Here is a 7,928-nt window from a genome sequence, read left to right on the forward strand (position 1 = left end):
TGGTGTAGACAAATGCTGTGCTTGCCTATTCCCACGACCACATCAAAATTACAACTAAATTGTGGAACAACTTAGAGAACCACTTGAAGATTAGCTGAACAGAAGTCTTGTAACTAAGGATAGGAAGAAGCCCAGTGGGGACTGTAAGAGGGTAGAGACATGAAAGGGGGTAGTCCCAAACCAATATGTGGCAGTTAAAAATCAGGAGGGATATCTCAGCTGCAGAGGTCCTTAGATCCCTGAGGAGTGCACAGTCCCAGCATCACACCCGGCTCCCCACCCAGGGATCCAGTGCCAGGAAGGTAAGTCCCCACAATTTCTGTATATAATAAACAGTGGGGATTCAATTTGTCTAGGTGAGACAGAAGGTTGCTGGAAACCCTGGCATTCCATTTCAGGGAGCACACACAGACACTACACTCCCAGATACTCAAGTGATCTAGATTCATTCTTTTGCATGTATCTGTCCAAGATTCCAAACATCGTTTATTGAATAGACTGTCTTTGCCAGATTGTATATTCTTGCTTCCTTTGTAATAAATTAATTGAACCAAATAAACATGGATTTATTTCTGGACTCTATACTGTTCCATTAATCTAGGTGTCTGTTTATATGCCAGTACCATGATGTTTTGCTTATGATGGCCTTGTACTATAGTTTGATATCAGGTGGCATGATACCTCCAATTTTGTTTTTTCTCAAGACGGGTTTCGTGGGGAGGCCAGTTAGGTCAGTTGATTAGAGCATGGTGCTGGTAGCACCAAAGTTGCCAGTTCGATCCCCACATGGGCCACTGAACTGCGCCCTCCTTGAAAACAAAAACAAAAAACAAACGACTGGTTTGGCTATTGAATGTTCTGTGGTGGTATTTTCTTAGGGATTGCGTGAAATCTATAGATTTATGGACATTTTAGATAGTATGGACATTTTAATGATGTTGATTATTCCTATTTTGGAGCATGGTATATGCTCCCATTTATTTTTATCGTCCTCAATTTCTTTTTTGGATGCCTATAATTTTATGAGTAGAGGTAAAACAGGTCTTTTACCTACCTGTTTAAATTTGGTCCTAGGTATTTTATTCTTTGGTTGGAATTGTAAATGGGATTGTGGTCTTAATTTTGATAGTTTGTTATTGGTGTATAAGAATGAAACATTTCTGAATATTTGTATCCTGCTACTTTACTAAATTCATTTATCAGTTCTAATAGTTTTTTTGTGGCCTCTCAGGGTTTCTCTATATATAGTTTCAAGGCACCTGCAAATAATGACACTTTTACTTCTTCCTTTGAAACCTTGAATTTCTTATTTCAGATTTTTGCCATTGAGTATAATGTTACCTGTGGGCTTGTCATATATAGTCTTTATTACATGGAGGTTTGATCCCTTTACCTCCACTTTCTGAGTTATCATAAATGGATATTGGCTTTTGTTAGATGCTCGTTCTGCATATATTGATATGATCATATAACTTTTATCTTTCATTTTATGTGGTGTCTCACATTATTTGTAGATATTGAACCAACCTTAGACTCCCCAAAATATATCCCCCCTTGATCATGGTGTATGACCTTTTGAAAGTATTGCTGAATTCACTTTGCTAATATTTTCTCAAGGATTTCTCCATCTATGTTCATTAGGGATTATTGGCCTACAATTTCTTTTTTTGGTAGTGGTTTGTCTGGTTTTGGTATCAGGGTAATGTTGACCGCAAAGGTGTTTTCACTCCCCCCTTAAAAGACTTTTTGGATTCATTTGAGAAGGACAGGTGTTAATTCTTCTTTGAATGTTGGGTAAAATTCACCTGTGAAGCTGCCTGGTTTCAGGACTTTTGTTTGTTGGGAGTTTTTTTTTATAGATTCAATTGCTTTAATAGTTATCAGCTTTTCCAAATTTTGTTTCTTCTTGATTTATGGAAGACTGTATGTTTCCAGAAAATTTTTCATTCTTCTGGATTGTCCAATTTGTTGGCATGTAATTATTTGTAGTTTTTCTTTATAGCCCTTTATATTTCTGTGGTGTTAGTTGTCACTTCTTTCATTTGATTTTACTTAGGCCCTATTTTTTTCTTGATGAGTCTAATGCAAGTTTTATCAATTTTGTTTATCTTTGCAAAGAACCAGCTTGTGGCTTTGTTGATCTTGCATACTGTATTTTTAGACTGTATTTCATTTATTTATGCTGATCTTTATTTTCTTCCTTCTACTCACTCTGCGCTTTGTTTACTTATGTTTTTCTAGTTCCTTTTGGTATAAGGTTAGATTGTTTGAGATTTTTCTTGTTTCTTAAAGTAGGTCTGTATTGTTATAACTTTCCCTCTTAAAAACTTATTTATCTGTATGCCATAGATTTGTGGTCATCGTGTTTTCATTTGTCTCAACATACCTTTTGATTTCTTCCTTCATCATGTTGCTAACCCATTCACTGTTTAGTAGCATGTTATTTAGCCTCCATGTGTTTATGTTTTTCAGCTTTTTTCTTATTACTGATTTCTAGTTTCACACCATTGTGATCAAAGATGGTCACAATGATTTCAGTCTTCTTAAATTACTTTTTTGCAGCCTAATAATGGCCTATACTGGAAAATGTTCTATACACACTTGAAAAGCTATATATACCATTGCTTTGGGGTAACATGTCCTTAAGATATCAATTAAATCCATATGTCTAATGTGTCATTTAAAGCTACTGTCTGATGATTATCTGTATAGATGATATTCATTGATGTCAATGGGATGTTAAAGTCCCTTATTATTACTGTATTACTGTCAATGTCTCCCTTTATGTCCATCAGTAATTACTTTATATGTTTAGGTGCTCCTTTGTTGAATGTTTAAAGCTTTACAAGAGTTATATCCTCTTTTTGGATTGATATATTTTTCATTATGAAATGCCCTTTCTGTTGCCTGTTAAACCCTTTGTTTTCATATCTATTTCATCTGATATAAGTACTGCTACCCTAGCTTTTTAAAAAATTTCAAACATAAAATATTTTGTCCATCCTTTTATTATTTTCAGTATGTGTCTTTCAATCTGAAGTCTCTTGTAGGATGCATATGTACGGGTGTTATTTTATCCATCCACACACCCTATGTCTTTTGATTGAAACATTTAGTCCATTTACATTTAAAGTAATTAATAGGTTTGTTGATATTGTCATTTTATAAATTGCTTTCATTGTTTTTGCAGGTCTCAGTTTTTTCCTTATTCTCATTCCTCTCTTCTCTTGTTGATAAATTTCTATAGTGTTGTATTTGGATTTTTTGTGTTTATTTCTTGTATATTTCTTGTATATATCATGTACATATCATGTGGCTTTTGGGTTTGTGATTACTGTGTGGTTCATATATACCAAGCTATGTTTAGAATAGTTTATTTTAAGTTGATGTTCACTTACGTTCAAACACATTCTAAAATCATTAATTTTATTCACCACTCCATGTTTATGTTTTTGTCATTACTTTTACTTCTGTTGTGTGTACTTCTATACATCATCTTCCTACTTTTGATTTTAACCTTTCCACTAAATATATAGTTGGTTCATCCACTGCTTTTATTGTTTGCCTTTGTCAGTGAGAATTTTTTCAATCAACAATTTCCTTATTCATATTGTCCACCTTTTCTTTTCATTTTTAAGAAGTCCCGTTAACATTTCTTATAATTCTGGTTTAGTGGTAATGAACTCCTTTTGATTTCTTTTTGTTTGAGAAATTAATTTTCCTTAGATTCTAAATGATAGCTTTGATTGGGTAGTCTTGGTTGTGGTTTCTTGCTTTATATCACTTTGATTATTTCATGCCAATCCCTTCTGGCCTGCAAAGTTTCTGTTGAGAAATCAGCTGGCAATCTAATCGGAGCTCCCTTGTAGGTAACTAACTGCTTTTCAAACAGTTTTACTTTTTCCTTTCCAACTTGGAAACTCTGAATTTGTCTTTGGCCTTTTTATTGTGATGTGTCTTGGTGTGGGCATCTTTGGGTTCATCTTGTTTGGGATTCTGCACTTCCTGGACTTGTATGTCTATTTCCTTTGCTAGATTAAGGAAATTTTCCATCATTATTTCTTCAAGTATGTTTTCAATTCCTTGCTGTCTCTATTTCTGGAAGTTATGATGCAAATGTTGGTGCACTTGATGTCTGAGACATCCCTTAACTGTACTCACTTAAAAAAATTTTGTCTTTCATTTTGCTGTTACGATTGTTTTCTGCTAGTGATTCAGATTGTGATTCAATCCTCTGCTTAATTTAATGTGCTATTGATTCCATCTAATGTATTCTTCAATTATTGTATTCTTCAGTTAGTGTTCATTTCTAACTGATTCTTTATGTTTTGTGTTTCCTTTTTTTTTTTTGGTTTCTATCACTTTTTGACTTCTTCCCCTAAGTTAACTGAGTATCCTTATAATCAGTGCCTTGAACTCTGTATCTGGTAGGTTGGTCTCCATTTATTTAGTTATTTTTCTGGAAGTCTGTCCTTTAATTTGGGGTATGTTTGTCTCATTTTGAATTACTATTTTTTTCTTTATTAGGTAGATCTGCTATATCTCCCAGTCTTGGCAATGTGACATTATATAGGTGTTGTGTGGGGCCTTTTGGCACAGTTGATCGCCCTGGTTTCCTAAGTTGGGTGCTCCATGGATGTCCCTTTTGTGTTTGTGATCTCCTCTTGTAGTTGAATCTTGATTGCTGTTGGGGTTTAACTTGAGGCTCTCTGATTGTGAGGGCTGGCCATGACTACAGCAAACGAGCTGTTGTGTGAGGGCTGACCGCATGTAGCTGGAGTTGCTTTAGCAGGATTCTGGTACCAGTAAAATATAACCTTCATGTGTGTTGTTTGTATAGCTGGTTGGGTGGTTCTACGATGTGGCCTGAAGCCAATGACCGTATGTGTGGGTTCTGGAGCCTCTTGGGAGGGGCTGGTGCAGTCCAAATTCAGCCTCCACTTGTGCCAGGCTTGGGGCCAAGTCAGAGGTACAAAGGGGCATGTGATTGGTTGCCATTTGTGCTTGGCTTGAAGGCATTTGCAAGAAGCTATGTTGGAAACAAGGCCAACTGCCAATTGAGTCAGGCTTGTATCCACTTAGTTCCAAGCCAAGACTGGATGCAGCTTATGCCAGACTTGGGGCCACCTGATGAATGCTACAGTGCAAGCAGAGAATGGTTGCTGCTTGTGTCAAGCTTGGGCATGACAGAACTAGCTGCTATTTGTTTGGGTTTGTGGGCCTTTGTGAGTTTTAAGTAAAGTCTGCAGTGTAAGCTGAGATAGGCTATTCCTATGAAAAAGCCCCTCCAGGCCTTACCCTGAAGCTAGTCAACTCAATTCCTGTATATATTTCCCTGACACTTTTTGAGCTGTTCCCCTGTGCTAGATCTTAGAGCTAGTGAGTTTGTGAGCAAGTTCATGCATGCATTAGCCCCTCAAGAGGAGCACTTATGTCTCCAGCAGCCCTCCGTCTAACTCTAATGAAATCCCTGTTGTTTTAAACAGGCCAATGTTGTGGAGGCTACTCTTCATGGCATTGGTGTCCTGAGCTGGGAAGCCTAGTGTACGGCTGAGATGCCTCACTCCTGATGGGACCCTCTGGATCTGAGAAATCCCTAATTCTTAAGCACCACATGTGGGTGCGGGATGAACCTGTTGCACCTCTCTGCCTTCCTACCAGTCTCAAAGTTACTTCTTTATACCCTTTTTAATAGGACTTCTATACAGCTTGTCTTCAGACAATTCTCAATTATGGATGTGCTATAATTTAGTAGTAATTTGATCTGGTTGTGATAAAAGGCAAACACACTTACCTACTGTTCCATTTTGACAAGGAGTCCATTCCCGAGTCATATTTTTTCTTTATAGCCTTATGTTATGAGTTTTTTCTATTTAAAAATTTTTACATTAACTTTTAAAACTTTTCGTTAAAACTAAAACACAAACACAGTCATTAGGTTAGGCCACATAATGGTCAGGATCATCAACATTACTGTCTTCTACCTCACTTGTCCAACTGACAGGTCTTCAGTCTATTATGATAACAACGCCTTCTTCTGGATTACCTCCTGAAGGACCTCCCTGATGCTCTTCTTAAGGAGGTGTCACTCTTTTCAGAAATATGTCCACTGTGTTTGGTTCTTTTTGTCATATAAATTTCCTTCTAAGAATACAATGCATTGTAATGGATATAATATGGTGAATTCCTCTATATTAATATAAACCTTTTGGTTTGGTGTTCATGTTTTCAAACTTTTTAAAGGAGCTTGTTCAAGTCTGCAAAATCTTCTGCTAAATTCTCACTGTGAATTTTTTTTCATCCTCTGGCAGTTTCTGTTTCTCTCATCACTTCTTCCCTTATTCATTCCTGTTCCAGTTCCAACACTCATCATTAGTCAATTCTTCAGGAACAAACTGAAGGAGATCTTCAATGTCTTCCTTCAACACCCAGATAAAAGGTCCCGGTCTCAACCACAGTCTTGTTGATTACTGCAATCTCCTCATCCTTGGCAAATCCTTTAGAGTCATGGATGAACCTCCCAAGTGTCTTCTTCCAGATGCTATTCCTCCACTCCTTGCTGACATCACTCCCCCACACACAAGCAAGGTTCGTGATTCAGTTATTGATGTTGTAGTCCTTCCAGAATTACATCCATGTTTTGTCAGTGTCTTCCTCAGATGTAGCAACAGACTGGGCCAAAGTCCTCCTCAGACAGTAGGCCTTCAAAGTTCCTATAATTCCTTGGTCCATTGGTGTGATCAAATACGTGTCATCTGCAAGGAGAAACAACACTTTGATATTGAGATAATGATCACCAATAAAAGGAGGATGTTCAGGGATCATTATCAACAACTAGCAAAATCTTGAAAAGCATGTTATTCTCCAAATAGTACTTCTCTATTTCAATGGCATAGAAATTCAGAACATCTTGGAAGAGGACTGGATCATCTATGACTAATTGCTCTTTTGACACACTGGAAATGTGTGCTTTGATATGCTTGAAATCCCTGGGGTTCTCTTTGAACAAGTTCAAAAAGTGCTTCTATTTGTAGTCTTTAACACTAACATAAAGGTAAGACTCTTATCCTGTCCCTAAAAGTCTTGAAGCCTTGCATTGACTTAGTCTTTTTGTGGATAAAAGTCTTTTCAGGCATGTGATTCCAGAATAGAGAGGTCATGTATATTGAGTATTTGCTCTGGCTGTAATTTTCTTCCACAGTCAGCTTATTTAGTTTCCAAAAATTATTCAGGTATTTTCATATCAGCATTCACAGATTCACCACTCATTTTCACATTATGGAATGAATTATGATGCTTGAATCATTTAGATCACCCAGAGCTGGCAGTAAATTCAACATCACAGTAGGGTCCTGCCTTTTCTCTCAATATTGCAAACAATCTTTTTGCTTTGGTTGTAACCATCGTGGTATTGCTAGGTATATGTGCCTGTGTTTTGTCTTCAATTCAGGTCATTAGAAGTTGCTCTATGTCTGATACAGGCCCTTCTCAAAAATTTAGTCACATTGCCTTCATTGAAGCAGATACTTCAAAAGCTTCTATAACTTCATTCTTGTTCTTTAAGATTGCAGTTGTGATAAAATGAGACTTGCCTAACTAGTGAGCTATAACTATCACTGATTTTCTGCCTTCATTGTCCTTCATCACTTTTAGTTTTGTTTCCAGGTCAATCACTTGATGTGGCCTCTTACTGGCAACATTAATAGTGGATTTTTTAAAACTTTGCTATAAGAAGGTGCAGAGTGGATCTTTTCCCCAAGGAATTGTAACTATTTATTCTTAAAATTTTTTCAAAAATTGTTTTATTTATAAAAATAGTTTCAGGAGCCACAGACAGTAACATGAGGCTAATCTTTATATAAGCACATTTTAGGAAACTGTTCTCCTTCCTGGTCAAGATTGTCTAATTGATATTTTATAGCTGGTTT

This window comes from Rhinolophus sinicus, chromosome X (assembly GCF_036562045.2).
Source record: "Rhinolophus sinicus isolate RSC01 chromosome X, ASM3656204v1, whole genome shotgun sequence".
Lineage (NCBI taxonomy): Eukaryota > Metazoa > Chordata > Mammalia > Chiroptera > Rhinolophidae > Rhinolophus > Rhinolophus sinicus.